The following is a 19,003-nucleotide window of genomic DNA, read 5'->3' as shown; positions in this document are numbered from 1 at the left end:
TCATAATCCAGGTTGTGAAGTGCTGACTTACTTGAATGTGTCAAATTCAAAATAAGATTATCAATACCTGGTTTGTTGCCACCACTAATATACTATAAATGGATAAAACTCTCAGCTCTCTTTAATGATTGCTACCTTTGCAGTTTAGTGGGCACTTACATTAAGATCCTCTATTGACAGTTAGTCCAACATGGAATCCATCTGCATAGTAGAAGACAAAGTTTCAGTTTGTGCCTGGCATTTATTTTCAGAAATCAATTTTTTTCTCTCCCAGAAACATGAGCTATTGCACATGAAGGACATGCATTTTGAAAGTGTGAATGCATTTCTTCTTCAAAATAAAAATGGTATGTTGAAATACTCTTGATTGTTTGCACATGCTAAAGTTTTAAGTTCATTGTGTAATATCTGTCCCCTTTTACCCTGCTCAAGCCTTTTTAAATAGAATTCTTAAATTGGAAAAAATAATCCAACTGAAAGTCTAGTAACAACATAAGTAAAAAATGACTTGCTTGCTCTGAGACATGGTTATTTCAGTTAGTTCAAACAGCACTTGCTAACATCATTTTTAAAATTCTCATAATAACAGAAAATATATTCAGCTGAAGTGTTTCATCTTAGCCCTTGGAAAGGACCAGAAATGAAATCAAACCTCTGCAACTTCAAGTGCATTCAAGGTCACTGGGTTTTCCAGTTTGTTCTACTAAGGAACCAAGCCTTTTGCGAACATACTCATCTGGTCCCCACTAATAAAATTGTGTAAATGAACCTGCTGGTTCAAAGGCTGACAGCAGCCTAGAAACCTCAAAGATAATTAAGCTCTTACATATCTGAAGAACAAACCCAGATGAAGTATTCCAAAATAGCAGAACCTCTGAGGAAAAAGACAACTAAATCTCAGCTGCTCCCCAGTCTGTCTGGCACCAACCAGCTGGCCAACTAGGCTGTTCTTCCAGCCAGTGGTGCTGCTGCCCCAGAGCAGCCGCAATAGAGATGCTCTCCTTTGGCTGGCAGAAGTATGGAAAGTTACAGTAACAGAAGGAGCAAGAGTTCTGGGAAAGAAATCTGTAGGCAGTGGATTTATACCAGTTATACCACTGAACTATACTCACACTGATAACTAGATGCACTTTTTCTTCTATGGCCACGCACACATTACACCACCTGCCTTTAGAGTACACAAGATAAAAGCAATTCAAGTTTGCAGCGGGGTTCTTGATCAACCACTGCTTCATCTCTGCTACCATACTGTTTAAAAATAAAGTTATTTTTTTAAGAATGAAGAGTCTTGAGAAATTAGGTTTGCCAAGAAGCATGAAGAGGTAAATTTGCTGTGATAACATTGTGCCAACATTAGTGAGCAGTCACACTACACTGAGCTTGTAACAACTGCCTGCGGGGCCATTATTTGATTTCTTTACTCCGGTGAAGAAACTGACTTTATATAGACTGGATGGGCTAATATGTGAAGCATCTGAACTCAGCTACATGGTTTCTTTTTCCAACTAAATGCAACTAGAGAAGAACGCAGCAGCTCTGAAACTGTCAGCCATGCTTAATTCTAGAAAGGAAAAAGCAACAGAAATGTCCTAACCAATGCTTCAAAGTTTTTACAGGGACAAAATAAATGTGTGGTCGATGAACGACACAGGTTTGACAAAACTTTGTTGGTTTTTTTCCTAGTATACATTGCATGTGCCACGACTTAGTTAAAGCCTATACAGGATCATAGTTAATGACCATGCTTTGGAGAAAAGATTTGTCTGTTGGACTGATTTCTGACTCTGCAGTTCATCACTCGCTCTTTGTTTCAGCCTTGTGAAAGCTCAATTGGTTTTTTATACACATTTTCGGTCTCTGTAGCTGTCATTTGCCTTCTAAATACCCAGCAACAGTACAGACTGCAATTAAATATCTTCCCAGAAACAATGACAACAAATAAAGCAACTCCCTGTTACGTCCCTAAGGATTAATTGTGTCACTCTAGCACCATGACCAGAGGCTTCAACCACAACCACAACTGTCTGAGCTTCTGTGAACCCTTGGGTAACAGGATCCTCGAAGATGAACATACAGGTAAACAGACATTGAATAAAATAACCTTCAGCTTCCAGTATCCTGCTTCCTTTTCATTAAGAACAGATTAATTCCCTATTCTTTACTTCCCAGAGACACAGTAATTTCTTCCATTTCCAAACCACACAGAGCCATTAACTGTTGCATACGCAGATAGTGCCTATTCTAATGAGCTGTCTCTGCATGCCAACCTCCTGTATTGCTATACCTGCTTTAGGGCAAGTTTTCTTTTTTAAAGCAGAAAAAGCAAAAAATAAAAACAAACCAATCAACAAAAAATAAAACCAAACCAAAACAACCGAACAAAAACCACCAGTGTATCCGGCACAGAAATAGGTCAGGCAAATTTTTTTACCTTCTCAATTCCAAAACAACATTCATTTGGTGTTAAGACCTATGTATGCACCACAATGTGCAATGTTAACAGCCAAGCTACAATATACATACGGGTTTTTTTCTGCTTCTACAGGTGATACGATACAGCAATTGACTAATTCTTCCCTTAACAAATGCATTTGAATTTTGCTGCTGTTTTGTTTGTCAGGAACCTTAGGCTAGATAAAAATGAATAAAGGAAAAAAACCACGCAAGTCTTGGAAAAAGACGACAGAATCCATTTTGGCGTAAGAGCCGGTTCCCCAACTTCTACACTTTTTAGTTTCCTGTGAAGCGACTTCCAAAGCCAGGAATGTGCATGAAATGACATCTTTTTTTTGCTTCTGTTCCCCTGAAGCCCTTCTGCCCTAAGATGTCTTCCCCGTCCCTTGAGGAACGCCGGGGCAGCGCGGGGCGCATTCCCGCACCTGTCGCAGCCCTGCCGCTCCCGCCACCGTCCTGGGCTACGCCACTGACAGGGTGCCCCGACACGGGCACGGAGAGCAGCCCGAGCGGGGCTGGCACCGAGCCACCGCACATCCTGGCCATGGAAGATAAAACGCACCACTGTGGCGCTTCAGAGAGCGCAGCCTTGCCGCTTTTGGAGGGAACCGCGGCAGAAAAGAGGACAGGGAAAGAGAAGGAAGCTACTAGCCGCAGCACCGCTCCACGGCGGCCGGCAGAATCGGAGCGGGGGGCTCGCAGCGGCAGCGCCGCGCTCCCCCGGCCGGGCAGCGCCGCAGCGCTCGCCCCCGCACACGGCAGCTCCCGCTCACCTTTCAGCGACCGGCTCAGCGCATCTTCCTCCCTCCCTCCTTCTCTCCCGCAGCGGCTGCTGGTGGCGGCCCGGAGCCCCGGGCTCGGCGGGTGCCCAGCGCTGTTCCTCCCTCAGCCGGCGGCAGCTCCCGCTGTCACTTCACCCCCACATCCCGCCGCCGGCGGCGGCAGCTGCTGCTCCTAAATTCACGGCGCTCCGGCGGCATGAAGTCATCCTCCCCGCCCCCTCCGCGGGCCGCCGCACTCCGCTCCCGCCGCGGAGGGGGAGACGGCCCCGCCGCCCGGCGGTCCGAGCCCCGCGGGGCCCTGGCGCTCCACCCGCCCCGGAGGGTCCGCCGCTCCCGCGGGAGCACCCGTGCCCGACTGCCCGGGAGCCTGCGAGGGGCGGTACCGTCTCCCGGGTGCGGTGGCGGTCCGGGGGACCCTCCCCAGGCACGGCGGCGGGATGGGCCGCTCCGCCCCGCGCCTGCCGTGCCCTCCCGGGACTCCCCTCCGCGGTAGCGGGCAGCGCGGCGCTCCCGCCCGGCGTGTGGGGCTCCGCGCCCCGCTCCGGCCCCAGGCTCGGCACGGCACGACGTGTGGGGCTGCGCGCCCCGCTCCGGCCCCGGTGTCGGCACCGCCCGGCGTGTGGGGCTGCGCGCCCCGCTCCGGCCCCGGTGTCGGCACCGCCCGGCCGTGCCGCGCTGAGCGGCGGGGAACGCGAGGAGGCAGCTACCGCCGCGCTGCAAGGCCGGAGCCAAGGGAGAGCGTCCCCGGGCAGAGCTCTCTGTGTATCTGGGTCTCGCCGTTTGAAGGAAAAGGCGCTGTAATCCCTCGGGCTCGTGGGTGGGCTCCCTGTTCCCACTCTCACTTCCCGGCCTCAGGACGCCCAAGCGCTCCTGACTCGTGCCCTAAAAAATGCAGCGCTTCCTGGGATGCAGGAGAGCTCCCCTGGCAGTGGCTCCTGCTCTGTGCCTGGAAGGGGGAGCAGGGGACAGGCACTGTGCTGTGCTCAAGGTCACCTGGGCAAACTTCCCCCTTACCAAGGGCGTCCTGATATTTCTGAGACCCAGCAGCAGGCAGCATGTCTATTTTTGTTACTTACAGAGAGCTGTGCACATACTGAGTGACCGTCAGGCTTGTAAGGAAGTCCGGATTCCTATCACAGTTTACAATTCCATGACCCATCCCATGTGCACAACAAGCCCAGCTATGTTGGTGCATAAATGACACCAGGCAGTGTAGTGTGGATGTCACCAAATGCATGTCACCAGTGCATACAAAATCATTGTAGTCTGAGAGCTCTTCATATCTTACCAGCAAGGCAGGGTTGTGTCTGGTCGAGAGAAGCTGTGCTGGATGAGCTCGCAGGAAAAACAAACACAGGAGTTTCCCAGGTGCTACACCTGCTCAGTTGACCCAGTGGTCAAGTGGTGCCTCAGCAAGGTTTAGGAGTGGGCTCATGCTGGAAATGTTGACGATCTCCATTTTGGTAAGGTCTGAAACACGAAGAGCTGCTTCAGTGGCCTGGATATAGGTAGGAAGATTGTCTGTAGTGGTAGAGGAAAACGGCAAAGAGAAATCTCATTAAGGTAAAGTTCTTAGTCTGTCAGATAAAATATAAAACCTCTGAACCTCAGTTCCCTTTTGGAAATTCATTGTCTTTTTTTTAAGGTGGTTATGGTATGGCTTTTCACCTGTGCAGTTCTACAGTTGCTCTATTTTGGGCTGCTCCTGTTTACTCCCTGCCTTGAACCTCTTCTGTTGATTGGCATTGCAGACCTAAATGTGCAGCGCCGGCAGCATCTCAGCAGTGTTACTTAATCTCAGCTGACAGTGTGTTAGCTGCTGACAGTGTGTTTGGAGGCTCATCTCCACATGCACAGAGGAGTTGAGGGGCACTTGGGCAGGTGGGGGACCCAGGTCAGGCAAAGGGAGCCCATTCCCAGCCCCTCCCAGGGAAGCCTCAGTTCCCATGGAGGCGGGGGACACACCCAGCACTCAACCAAAATCTTCTGTGTGGGTGTTACTGCCTGGGGTTACACGACACGCTGCGGAATGGATAATGGAGCGTTTTGGGATTAAGATTTCTGAGATGTTGAGGGCATGAACCAAAGACAGGGAAAGGAAGGGATCAAGGTGATATGGGAATGATCACATGTGAGAAAATAGTGGGATGAGGAGGTAAATAGGGCTGGTCTGGTGTAAACAAATTGCTGGTCAGACTGCTTGTCTGGCTATGCCCTGCACCTGATCAGTGCAGTCTCTCCTAGACTAGACTGTGTTTCTAAACCTTACTGTGTGAGAGGTCTCCCTGTGCTATATGTGTGCCTCTGCATGGGTGTAAGCAGGAGGAGTCACACCTCGGGTTACAGGGACTCATGCCAGAGAGGAGGGCAGGATTTCACCGTTCATGCCATCTGTGTCTGAGTGAGTGCTTCAGTCTGTGTTGATCTGTGTGGTTGGCCTTGGGCTTATTTATATATATATTTGTGTGTACATACTTTCTGTGTGTGTATGGCTGTTAGGAATATGTGTTCAGACTTGCTGCTTACTAGGCCTAGGAAAACGTTGCTATGGCAGCCTCTCTTCTATTGGACCATATTGTTCAGCAACTCATAATGCAATTCACTAAATGATTAGCATACTAGAAAATCCTAGATCTGTGCAAAAGCAGGAATTATTAGTATTTAATTTTTATTATTTCCTTGGTAGCAGTAAATTCCAGAGTGAAGAGAAGCAAAATGCTCTTGGCCCAAGGGTTTTAATTAGTATTATTCAATATACGTGAGTGCAAAAACAAGGCAAAGAGGGAGACACCTATAGGATTTTATTTTAGTAGAAAAAACACATAGATATTCATCATTTAGCCACATTCAAGAAGCCTCTTTTAGTCGGAGGATATAATCTTTGATTTAGCAATCATGGGTTCAAACAGTTTAAAATGAATGTCAATGTAAATTGATTGAAATGTAAGCATTTCAGCTTTAAAAAGTATGCTGTAGGGAAAATAAAAGGAAATAAAGAGCTCTCATGAATATCTGAATATGGGGAAAGTCTGGAAATGTCTTTAGTAAGTGAGAAAATTGTATAAGGAAGACAGCTTGTTTGCAAAGGGAGTGGCTTCAAAGAGGATTACAGAAGTGTTAGGAGGAGAAAATTGTGTCTTAGAGGTTAGAAACAGCAAGGATGAGTTTTTTCAACATTCAAATTGAATTAGATTGTTAAACTAAATAATAAACAGCAAAAGGTGCATTGTAAAAATGTAAAGAAATCATGAAATGAAGAAGTTGAGCTCTTTATTTAAGTGAGAAAGGGGTGAAAAATCAAGGCTCTCTTACTCAAACTGAGTACTGGCTTTCCTGATAATTGCTGACTGGAGTAAAAGGTGAAGCAAAAGAAAAACAATGAAGGGGAATAAATTAATCCATACAAATGGATGTTACTATTTTCACAGGGAGATTAAAATCAAGAGTTGTTCAAGTCAGAGGAATAAAGCTCCATCTAAATTTGTGAAGTCAGAGGTGCTGCCCCATTCTTGGAGATTGTCAGGTAGTACCAGTATTTATGAAATAAAAAGAGACACAGGAATTTACAGTTACATGGCTTAATTGGTGATAGCATGCAACACCACAGCCAGTAGTACAAGAACGTAAGAGACAAGGACCACTGCACACAGGCTTCTTTAAACTTTATCCTCCTGAAACCAGAGAAAATTGGTTGTACTGAGTATAAAAAAAGAACTCTAATCTCCCATGCACTTTTATTTCTGCCTAAATAGCCTACTTCTTATGGACCTGCTTGTGTGGCAATTATTTATGATAAGTTATATTCATGTCTTCCAAAATTCGGATTCTTTGGGAGTTTCTGCAGTGCAAGCCAATGTGCTGTTTCCTGAAGAGCAATAGAATATACTGCCAGTGTTATAAACAGCTATTTTAACTGTTATAACCAGCTTTTTTGTCACTTTGCCAGAAGCTTTTTGTTTCCTTTTAATATTAAACTGAGTACTAATGTACACTTTAATAATAGGGTTTTTCTGAATATCCTCCGACTGCATTTAAATAAAAGCAAGACAATGAAAAAGCAGTTATTATGAATTTTTGCATTTTTAACAGATGTAGGAAAAAATTTTACGTAAATATTCAAAACATGATTGAAAAAATTGTCTCATGTCAACAGCAGTGTAGCTTAAGATACTGAGCATTATTTTATGGTTCCCATGGAGAATATAGTAGAGTATAGTAGAGTACAGTAATATTCCTACTGGATATCAAAACAGTCTTACTCATGTTGAAATATAATGTAGGAGTGCACCATAAGAACCCTTAGCTACACCCCTTAATAAGTTAATATCCAGCTGATCCATCTGTTTATTTGAATTAATTTTAGGTCCCATAAATAAAATTATGCACAAAATAAAAACTGCTATAGTCTTTCTACTGAGAAAAGACAGTATTTAAAAATCTTGATATTATAAGCATGGTGTCTGCAGATATTTTTTAAAAGGAAATAGATTAAGCTGTTTTTCCATGACCAGTTTCACTTACTCTTCTTTATTTATTTTTTCTTTCCATTATGGCTTTATAAGCAGTTGAGTAAATTGAGTAAATTAACACATTTTGTTCAATTGGTTGGGGTGTAATATATATGCCAAAAACAGTGACTCAAAAGTACTGTGATGATGGAGAATATTGCAAGATGAACTGCAATGTCAGCAATACTCAAATAGACTTCTTTATAACTGAATCATTATCAAGAAAACATTTTTAAAGGAGTTCTCTATTTCTGCAATAATTTCCAAACCATTTGTAAGGGAATAATTTTTAAAGTAAATTCTGGTTGATCATTTAACAGCTAATAAAAGAATATTAATTAAAAAGCATTCAGGATATTATTTTCTAATTCTCAGCAATAGTAAATTTAAAGTAATATGATCTGATTGTACGTAGTTTAGAATAACCAAACTCTGGATGCAGTCAGTCTCTGACAATGTTTCTCAGTATCCTCCTCTTAATGCTAGTTGCTTATTTTCTTAGACTAAAACTTTCAAGGCAGGGACTGTCAAAGATTCGGTTTGTACAACATTGTTAGGCATGAGCAAAATCCATTGATAATAGTTTATGGCACTTGTCAATACTGTGAACTTTTGACTTGGATGCACAGGGCTCAGCTGCACCCTAAGTTACAAGTTTCTTCAGCTGACAGCAATGGTAGCTGTGTGTGCACAGGGGCAGAGCCTGGCCCTTGGCCTCCTTGACGTCAGTAGGAACAGATGTGTTCTCCTTTCTTTTCTCTTGGGGCTTCCAGCATTGTCTTATTACAAAGCAGTGTGAATTTCTTAATGCTTTAAATTGAAACCTGCTTGGGTTTTTTAATTTTCCACTGTCAGATTCATTGCTTGCCTATATGTTCTCTGAAGTTGGTAGGAATAATAGTCCCATCATAGCATTTTCTATGCCTAAAAATACATTACTAGAATTGTAGTATAAAGCATCCCTCCAAGTGGGAAAAATAACTTTTAACAAAATAATGTTGCTATAATGCATATGCCATAAGGGGAGAAATTAAGACATTAATCAATCTCAATCCTGGTATTAGCTACAATATTTTCTGAGTTCTTGACTTGTCAGCCTCTGTTTTCTCACATTTTTTTTAAGTAGTATGTGAAATCTGTGATTTTTTTAAAGAAAAAAAAAACAGTGTCATGACAATTCTGATACCTACATAGACCTTCAATATGTTAACTTACATGAATGGATATCTAGTGACCTGGTGTAAAGTTATCCTTGCCCATGACAGGGGGTGTGGATTAGGTGATCTATAAAGGCCCATTCTAACAAAATAATTCTATGATATTAAAGTAAGATGTAGTACTTTAACTTTTGCTTCCATAACTGTTTGTCAACAGTACAAAAACAAAAATGGGAGAATCCTGACATTTGTTGTTCATGTCCTCTTCTAACTCTGTCTTTGCATCCTACTGGATCTTCAAATTCCCATCTGCAGGTTTCTTATATCAGCCTATTTCTTTGACTGTTTAATACAAATTTTAAATTCTGTAACATTTTAATCCTGATTTCAGATTTCTTCTCTTACCCCTGTTTGTTTTGGTGGAGGAATCCATTTAAGATGGGTCCATGAGTCCAGGTGCATATTGTTATGTAAAAGTCATTAAAAAGAGATTTGTCCAAAAGATTGTCTTCTCTTCATTTACTATGCAGCAGAGAGCCTCTTGCAACACATATCTTTAACTAAAAAGAAGAAAAATAAGAAGATTGCTACCAAAATTTGCAGTGCACAGCAAGGAAGAGAAGCAAAGACCATGAGAGCTACCAAAACTCGGTGCCTTTGCAGATGCAGAAAATTTGACAGCAAAAATGTGTCACAGTGCTTCTGTATATCTTTGATTATTATTCACTGCCAAAACAATAAAAACCAGCCAAGAAACATGAGAATCCTGTCCATCTGACCAGAGAAAATATATGTTTTCCTAATTCCAGATCTAGCATATCCCATTTCGCAGTAATGTCTCAGCACCCATAAACTTTGCCTAAAGCAATTGCTAAAACTGAGGACTGCTTGTTTTCATTCTGTATGTTAGGTTTGCTTCCCATTTCCCTTTCTGTATCCCTTTCTGTTTAATATTCTTGGGCAAAAAAAAATCAGTTCAGAGTTAAATAAAAAACCCAATGATTTTGGATGGTAACTAATCTTAGTTGGCTAAATAAAAGAAGCTTGTGGGTTGCTTGTAGTTTTTCAAATGTTGGTGAGTAGGTGGCATTTAAACATATCCAGTTCTCCTGGGTTTCAAGGCATTTATAGTTCTCAGTTGATTCTTTGGGTACCATCTTTTGAAACTTTTGATTAGGTCTGTCCTCTTGCCTTTTCTTGTACAAGGGTAATTTTCCTGACTTTAGTGCAGTCAGGACAAAATTGGACATGTGGAGTTCAAGATTTTATCAGTTAAGTCAGCTGCCTGTTTTCTGAGAAATCTTCTCTCAATTGTACAGGTGTGTATGTTTTATGATTTTTTTTCTTCCCTATAGACTAAAAAGAAGAAAATTCATTAATAATTGCTGTGCCAAAAGCTGTGTTTAATGGCTTTTTCTAAGGCAGTTGGGGTATTGGAGCTTTCTTCTTAAAAATAAATTTCCCAAACCAAGTGTTATTGTATCAGTGCTAGCGAATATTCTTTTCCAAAACATAATTGTATAAAAACTAATTGACTTGTAATTTTTTTTGGTTTAATTCTGTTATTTCATTTCTGAGTGCGTGTTAGAGAATTCTGTAACTGCTACTTGTGCCTGCCCACTCACAAGCTTGATGCCTATATAGAAATCCCACTTTCAAATCACTCTTCTGTTATGATCATGGATTTCTTTGAGTCTGTTTATGTTCCTAGAGCAAACTGTGTCAGACATGAAAGAGAAGAAAGAACAGTTTTTGGAGACTACTTTCTCAACAGTGGGCTAGTGGGACATTGTTTTGTGTTATGAGGGGGAAAACAGATGATGGAAAAGTAGACCATTTCAGCAAGAGCTGTATGGAAGATACACCTGTCACAAAATTCTTCTGCAAGGACATTTTTTTCCAGTCAAGACAGAAAGAAAGGATTACCAAGGAACAATTTATAAGAGAAGTAGTAGGTGTTTTAATGAGCTCAGATATTAGTATTGTGATAAACAGGGGAATAAAATGGTACTATCAGTGGAGCATCGACATTTTATAATGTGTGGAATTTCATTGTACTTGTAGAGCAATGAACACTCAGACAGATAAAATTATATTAAATGTCCCTTGGATCCAATGGTAATATCAAATTACATAATATTGGAGCAGGAGAGCATGCTCCACCTGAGAACTGCTGCTGGACAGTGTATGCCAGCTATCTCAAGGCAATAAAAGATTATTAAGTGGATAAGTAGCTGACTAGCAGACTTGTAACTTTCAATTTGTAGGGCAAATATTTTTTTTTCCTAATATGACCTCTGATGCTGATGCCCAAAGATATAGTTTTATTCACTTCAGTTTTATGAGCAACAACAATTTTTATCATCCTTTGCATATGAAACTACAGATGTAGGAATGCACAGAAATGCATGCTGCAATCAAAGTTATGGGATAAAAAGTTCATTGTTGTAACACTGTTATGACTTTGTAGCACATGTGGGAAAGCCAAAAAAAAAAGGATATTGTGGTAATTCATAATAACATAAATGAGATTTCTGGTTGCTTAGCAAAATAGAAAAAAGAAACCTGAAGCACGTTTTAGAAATGTTTTGAAGACAGACCATGGCTGAAATAAAATCTGAAAGGACAGCAGAAGAAGAGTAAGGACACAACTCAGAGAAGGCAAAGACAGGAGCTAAGAAAACTAATTTGAAGGCCACCCTAAAAGAAGTGGGAAGAGACCAAGGATGCTGTTTCACACAAATGAAGGAAGAACAAGATTCCACAGTAAACAAGTTAAAAATCAGTGGGAAGAAGGTAGTGCTGCTGGTTCTGATATTTTGGTAGAATGGTGGTAGGAAAGAGGAGAAGCTTGTTTTTTCTTGCTTTTCCCTTCCTTCCCCCTGTAAAAATTTCCTTCTTTTGGTTTCTTAATACAGCTACTACATAAATACTGACCATTTTTTTAGTTTTCTCTAGAATATGAGTGAATATATCGCTCTCTATTGCAGCGCTTTCCAGCTGAAAATTGTCCTTATATAGGGAATATAGAGACTATTTTTTGCAGTTATTTATATTTCAAATGTCTCTAAGAGACTTTTTATTATGATCTTCCATTTAATTATTGTAAGAACCCTTTTCTAAGTGAAAACTACATCCAAAATGTAACATACTTACGTAGTATGGGCTTGATGATCTTATGAAATGTAAAGATAATTATCAAGCAGTAACACCTTAAAGAAAATCCTTTTACAAACAGCCACAACAACATTTCTGTGTCTTAAGTGTTTGATGCTGATTTTCTGTAAATTTTCTGCACAGATAATGTTCTTATGTTAATTTTGCAGCCACAAGAATCTTCATTAAACCAGCTGATTTAATGTAGTTTTTATTTTAAAAGAGACAAAAGACTTGTCTATCAACTTTTTTATTCGTAGATTTGTCATTATTGCTGCATCTTCATTGAGAAGGAACTCTGCTGGGCAAACTCTGAGATACTATCTAAAACTCTGAATAGGCAATGTGAGTAGCAAATCTATAGAAATAAAACTAGAACTTTCATTCCCTGGTATGCAGTAAAGTTCTCAAAGGAAGTCTGGACCCCACAATGTTTTGGATGTTGTACCTACGCATAATGATAAAAATAGCATCCATGTCACCTAGATTCTGCCTTGCCTTGACTCTCAGAATTTAAATTTTTCTCAAGTCCAATTTGGAGTGACTCTCCAGAGAACATTTAATCTCTTTTGCTGTCCTTAAAATTCCTTGTATACCTAAAATTAGAGCATGGATATACTGACTGTATGGATAGACTGAGCATGGAGGTTCTTGCCTCTTGCCTAAGCCTTATGCAGTCTGCAGTTTGTGCCTGCTTACTTAAGCCCTAGAGTAATTCTGCCTTGCAGCCTGGAGAGCAGTTAACTGGTGCTGACAGCACTGCCATCCCTAAAAAGTGTGACATGGAACTCACCTCATGCACCCCTACAAAGGCATCAGTGTATAAATGGTGTCTATAGGGGTGTATATCTCAGGTATCTCATAGTCTGAATCATTAATTCACAGAGAGGTAGAAGAAAGAAAAAAGGAGTCTTTCATTTCTGCTTTACCAGTGGAGAAATGGAGCACATTAAAATTTGAGCAAGGTTTGGAATCTGCTGAATAAGGCTGCATCAGCTTGCCATTCTGGGTCGGTACGATGTCTGCATGGGAATTTAAAGCTTTTCCTAATGTTTCCTCAGAGCTTCACCAAATAGAAAATAGTGACAGTGCCAAAATTCATCCATGTGTGCCTGTCTCTGTCAGGCTACCATTGACTTTTCATTATTCCAGTTCTAAATTGAATACAGCCTCAGGGAAGGAAATATTTATGTAAGAGGGTGACAGTGAAAGAATCTCTGTCCTAATCCTGCACATGAAAAACAAGCCTTGGAACCAGCATGCCTTCAGCTATTTAAATGTAGCCATTCTTCCCCTTCAGGAGATGTTTTCTCCTGCAAGCTACCAGGGGGCTTTATCATCTTTTTTCCTTTGTCACAGAATAATTTTGGATGAGGAAAATAAAATTCAGCAAGTAAAAGTCTTGATAGAATTAACGTTCTGCAGTATTCGTGTGCTTGTATAGGTGAAAAATCTCTAAAGCATATTTGTGTAGGGAGAATTTCCTGACAAAATTATTTTTCCTCTATTGCTTGGTTTCTCTTCTTCCATTTCTCTCTTTATTTAGTGTTTGGAGAAATAGTCTTTTGAGAAGGGTGTTTATAATTATTTTATAGGGAAGACTTAGCCTCTTTCAATTATGCCAATGACATGAAATAAAGAGATTGAGAGGACTAGTATTTTTTAGGCTATGTTGAATTCATTTATCGTGTGTCATAAGCATCATTTTATGGATGTCTGATATCTCAAATTATGTTGATTTGAAGCAGCACAACATTTGAGACCTCTTACTGGTTCCAGAATAGGTAGCTGATGGATGTGGCTATTCAAATCTACATCATGTGAAAAACATCATGGAAGGATGAATGTTTAATTACAAAGGATACTGAAAATCATCCAGACGACTGTTAAAATTCAGAAATACAGCTTGTGCACTTAATCACACAAAAGCTAAGTTCATCACTTATTCAGCATTCTTTGTGTCTAACAATGCCATGGGAAAACAAAGGCATGTTTTTTCTCCTAGAATGGACTGGGCAGCTCTGTTTCTTGGCTCCCTTGTTTGATTTACAATATATGTATTGTCTGAACACTCTGCATGAATATTTTTTGCAGTGGATGCCTTGCCTGTCTTGGAACTCGCTAGCTCCAGTGCTTTAATATTCTGAAGCTTTTATATGCATCGAAATCTATATTTTATTGGGAACTTTCATATCTAAGCCTCAGGAGAAGAGGCAAAATAATAGTGAAAACCAGACCTTGTTGTCTGTGAGAAACATGCACTATAAATTCACACACACACACACACATATGCAATGCAGGGTATGAATTTTATGGGTAAAGATTTGTTTTTTCCCTGGAACATCTAGTAAAGTAAGAAAAGCTGCATTATCTGTCTGTTTAAAAAAAGAAAAAATTCTAACTGTTGTAAATAAAGTTTCAAGAGTAGTCATAATTATGGGGAGAAGTAAAAGGTTTTTATTAATGATCATATGATAATCAAATGGTAGTCAATTGATGATTGAATGAAAAATGGTGATAAAGAAATAGCTTAATGTTATTAAACCATGATGTTAAATGATGTTAAATTGATAGAGAATTATTTTAATGTTCATTGAAATGATAGTTTAGATGGTGATTAGACGTTAATTTAGACAACAATTTAGACAGTAGTCAAACATTGTTACTTACCACACTTCTAATAATTAAGCTACTGCTGGATATATGTAAAGGATATTAGCCTACAATATATTTGAGGCCTAATGCGAGGTATTACTTCCCTTGTTATAGGTATCAGATGCTGGGACCTTGAGCAGAGGCCCTGCTGACAGAAGGTTGATGTGGCTGCTGTGCCACCAGCAGTGCTGCAGGAGAACACAGTGGGGTTGGTGGTCCATGTATTTTCAGAGTGTAAAGTGATTGACCCCAGGCAGCCCCCTCCCTGGGTGCAGGCACAGCTGCGTGGCTGCAGCAGTTTTAGTTCTGTCCAGCCTCAGCTTGGCCTCCTGATGAGACATGATCTGGACTCCTTTGTTCCTAAGAAGATGCAGCCCAGCACAGAGCTCACAGCCTGGCCAGCAGGGCTGGTTCCAGTGCAGGCACACCAGTTGGTGATGCTGGAACCATGGTGCTCTATAGTAAAGGCAGGGCAACCCCAACAATGGAGAGACAAAGTGATGTATCTGACTCTATAGATATCAGAATTAATTAATGACTTTATTATACTATATTATTCTATATTATGTTAGACTATATTACATTACATCTAAACTGAATCTGCCAAGCACTCAACTGCCCAGAATCTTGAGACTGTCTGCTGACAGTCCCGACACACACACACGCTAGCCCTGATAGGCCAAGGAAACAAAACACCATCACTTTGAGGAAGCAATCTCCATATTGCATTCTACTTTGGCACAACACAGGTGCAGCAAATGAGATAAGAATTGTTTTGATCATTCTTATCTCTGCTTCTCTCTCTGCTTCTCTCAGGTTTAGAGAATGTGAATCCCACAGTGCTCTTCACCCCTGCAGGGAGTGTGTTCATCACACCAACTTGTTCTTCAGAGAGCACAATGAGAAGCAGCAGCAAAGAGAATGAGGAAAGAGGCAGCAAGGTCTTCTTTGGAGTTACTAAAACCTGCCTGGATGCAATCCTGCTTCAGGTGACTGTGCTTTAACCGGATGTGTAACCAGACAACCTCCAGAGCTCTCTTTCAACCCCAGCCATTCTGTGATACTTGAGTTTTGACTCCCCTGGAAATGCCTATTATGAGAACAGCAAAACATTTTGCATGCGTTTGGGTTTGGTTCCTTCCTTTTTTTTTTTTTTCAGTAAGTTGAAAAATTAGAATGGCATACATAAATTAAACCTTTTAAAAGACTGTATAAAAGCAAAAGAGAGAAAGAATACAGCTGACCTAACAATTCAAGAATGCTGGGGGTTTTGTAAAAGATCAGGTTATGACTGGTCCTAGGACTCGAATACAAAGAACTGATTTTTATCAAAGTCATTTAAATTTGCCAAGCAAACCAAATTTGTCACCCCACATGAAAACCTATTGAACAAAGTTAAATTCTTGATAGCATGAGCATGAGAGAATACAAAGAAAAAGAAAAAAAAAGAAACCCAAAACAAACCCCAAGCCAATTTCCAATTCAGAAAATAGAATCTGCAACTAAAAGAAGAAGCAAAGGCTAAATTTGGAATCCATGAAAGCTGTGTTGCCAAAATCACACCAGTAAACATGAGATCATCCAATGCTAAGGTCTGTAATATGGTAGTGTAACTACAAAGGATTGCTCAAACTGCAAGAGTCAGGAGAACATATCTATATACCATACACAAAAGAGGACCCTCCAGCTCAGAAAAGACCATGGGAACAATAACATCAGTACAGCAAAATTTTGAGTTATTCCTAGTCAATTATTAATGCATATATTTGCAAACTATACTCCCTCGTTATATGTCCCTCACTGTGTTTAATAATCCTTAATCTGTTGATAAAATTTAGTTTTGTCTTTCTTTGTCTATATGCATGTGGTATTTTCTAATATATACCATGTGAAAATTTTAGAAAACACAGCCAAAGTTCATTAATGTGGAAAAGTGATGCTAAGACATCCTTAGTAGTTTGCTTTCAAATGTATTAAATGAAAAGTTATAAATGTTATAAAACTAATATGGCATGGTACTAATTGTTTTTATTTATTAATTAACAAAAAAAACCTCCATTAATTGTTTTGTGGTGAAGCATATCCTCATATGCTAACTTTACTATTATGCTTCTGGGATTTATGCCTGTGTGTCTGTAACAGGAAATAAGAAACACTTATTTGGACTCTCCAAACCTTGGCTGCTATTTGATTCTATTTTTTGAAGAGATTTATCAAGAGCATTATAGTTGACTTGCTATGAAAATGCTGTTTGCACAGGGTGTAGTTGTTGGAGTTCACCCACACTCCAGTTTCTGCTCTCAGGAACTGACAATTTTTTCAGGATCTGAATTTTTTTAATGCAGAAACTAATGGATTGATGTTATAATCTGCAGCCTTTAGTATTCAAAGAAGGAGTGTTAAAATGGAACAGTTAGAGTATAGCCAAGATAATTTCAGAAACAAGAAAAAGTACCTATTTATGAATAAACCCAAAAGCACTTGGCAGGACCTAGGCCCATATTGACATTTTAAGAACTTTGTATTAACAGCAATTATGTTGAAAAGTACAATCCTGAATCCCCTTCACTAATGTAGGGAAGTATGTGAGATTATACTTTGTAACATTCTCAAAGATTGAGAAGTGTAATATTCATGGTATGGCTGTTGTGATATCAAATGAGCCATGACAGTAAGGAAGCCGTTGGAGACCTATGCATATGCCAAAATACTAAGGCAAAGTCTGCAGCTGATAGGGATGGCACCTTGGAAAAACTGAACTCAAATTGGCTGTTTGGTATTGGCTGAAAGGAGCAAAGAGCTTCTTTGTGGTAAACTCAGGTAAAGGCTGGACTTGATGTTCTTTTCCAAAATAAATAGTATTTATTCTCTTCACCGTTACATATACTATTACATATTACCAATGGGCTGGTGGAAGATGATATAAAAGAAGAAAAAACGTTCAAACTCAGATTCTGGATCTAAAGAATAGGAGAATTCTTTGGTGCATGTCCCTGCCCTTGATGGCATGCCATGCCTTTGAATGCCTCAATGCCATGAGGCGTTGAATTCATTTTTTTTTTTAAGTATCCATGCCCCATCTCCCTCATATCTTCCCTTCCAAATTTTCTCTCCCTGTTTGACGTTTTCCCCTGCAATTGCAATACCTGTGAGCTGAGTTTCAGCATCTTTTGGCCCTTTGCACTGCTAGAATCCCAGTCCATTTCCTAGTAGCCACTAAATTTCCCTAATTTCGCTCATTTTTTCTCTTTCTCCTCCAATTGTAATTGCTTGGATGGAATCTCGATTCCACAGTGTTTCTAAGTCCTACTTATTTAGTTTGGCCTTCAGGGGACATCGATTTAGGTGGGCTTTGCTGCATGTGCCTGCACTTGTTGGCATCGGCTTTTGATGGCTTTGACTTTGGGCAAGATTTTTTTGACTTTTTTTTTCCTAAGTGTCCACAGCATGTCCATGATATGATCCCCTCCAAGTTGTATCTTCCCATTTGACTTTATCCCCTTGAATTTTCCAACATCTGTGAGCATATTTTTGCATGTTTTGGTCCTTTGTACTGCACCTGATAGAATCCCGGTCCATTTTCTTGTGAGCAATAAATTTCCCAAATTTCCAACAATTGTATTTTTTCTCCTCCAATTCCAATTCTTTGGTTGGAATCTCCATTCCAGTGTGTTTGTAAATCCTTCTTATTTAGTGTGGCCTTCAGCAGAGATCGATTTAGGCAGGCTTTACTGCATGTGCCTGCTTTGGTTGACATAGGCTTTTAATGGCTTTGTCTTTTGCTCAAGATTTTTTTGATTATTTTTTTTGCGCTAGTATCCAAGGCATGTACCTCATATCTTCCCCTCCAAGTTGTGTCTTCCTCCTTGACTTTTCCCTTTTGCTTTTTCAACATCTGGGAGCCTAGTTTTGCACGATTAGGTCCTTTGTACTGTACCTGATAGATTCCCGGTCCATTTTCTTATGGGCAATAAATTTCCCAAATTTCCCACATTTGATTTTTTTCCCCTCCAATTGCAATTGTTTGGATGAAATCTCCATTCCAGAGTGTTCGTAAGTCCTTCTTATTTGGTTTGGCCTTCAGCAGGCTTCGATTTAGGCAGGCTTGGCTGCATGCGCCTGCACTTGTTGGCATAGGCTTTTTATGGCTTTGACTTTGTTCAACAGTTTTTGTATTTTTCTTTTTTTCCCAAATTATTTATGGCATATCCCTCATATCTTCCCCTCCAAGTTCTGTCTTCCTCCTTGACTTTTTCCCCTGCTTTTGCAACGTCTGTGACCTTGATCTTTC

The 19,003-nt window shown here is 40.3% G+C and overlaps 1 protein-coding gene across 1 annotated transcript in view; it reads right to left on the bottom strand.

Annotated features, from left to right (window-relative positions):
- PKIA (cAMP-dependent protein kinase inhibitor alpha) overlaps positions 1–3,372 on the bottom strand; it is a 43,653-nt gene extending 40,281 nt beyond the window's left edge. The window contains exon 1 of the mRNA XM_005479390.4: positions 3,228–3,372. The gene's annotated coding sequence lies outside the window, so the exon portion shown is untranslated. The remainder of the gene's footprint in view (positions 1–3,227) is intronic.
- Between the last annotated feature and the right edge of the window lie 15,631 nt (positions 3,373–19,003).

The sequence above is a fragment of the Zonotrichia albicollis genome, chromosome 1 (genome assembly GCF_047830755.1).
Source record: "Zonotrichia albicollis isolate bZonAlb1 chromosome 1, bZonAlb1.hap1, whole genome shotgun sequence".
Classification (NCBI taxonomy): Eukaryota; Metazoa; Chordata; class Aves; order Passeriformes; family Passerellidae; genus Zonotrichia; species Zonotrichia albicollis.
The sequence above is the reverse complement of the archived record's forward strand: the minus strand, read 5'-3'. Positions and strand labels throughout refer to the sequence as shown.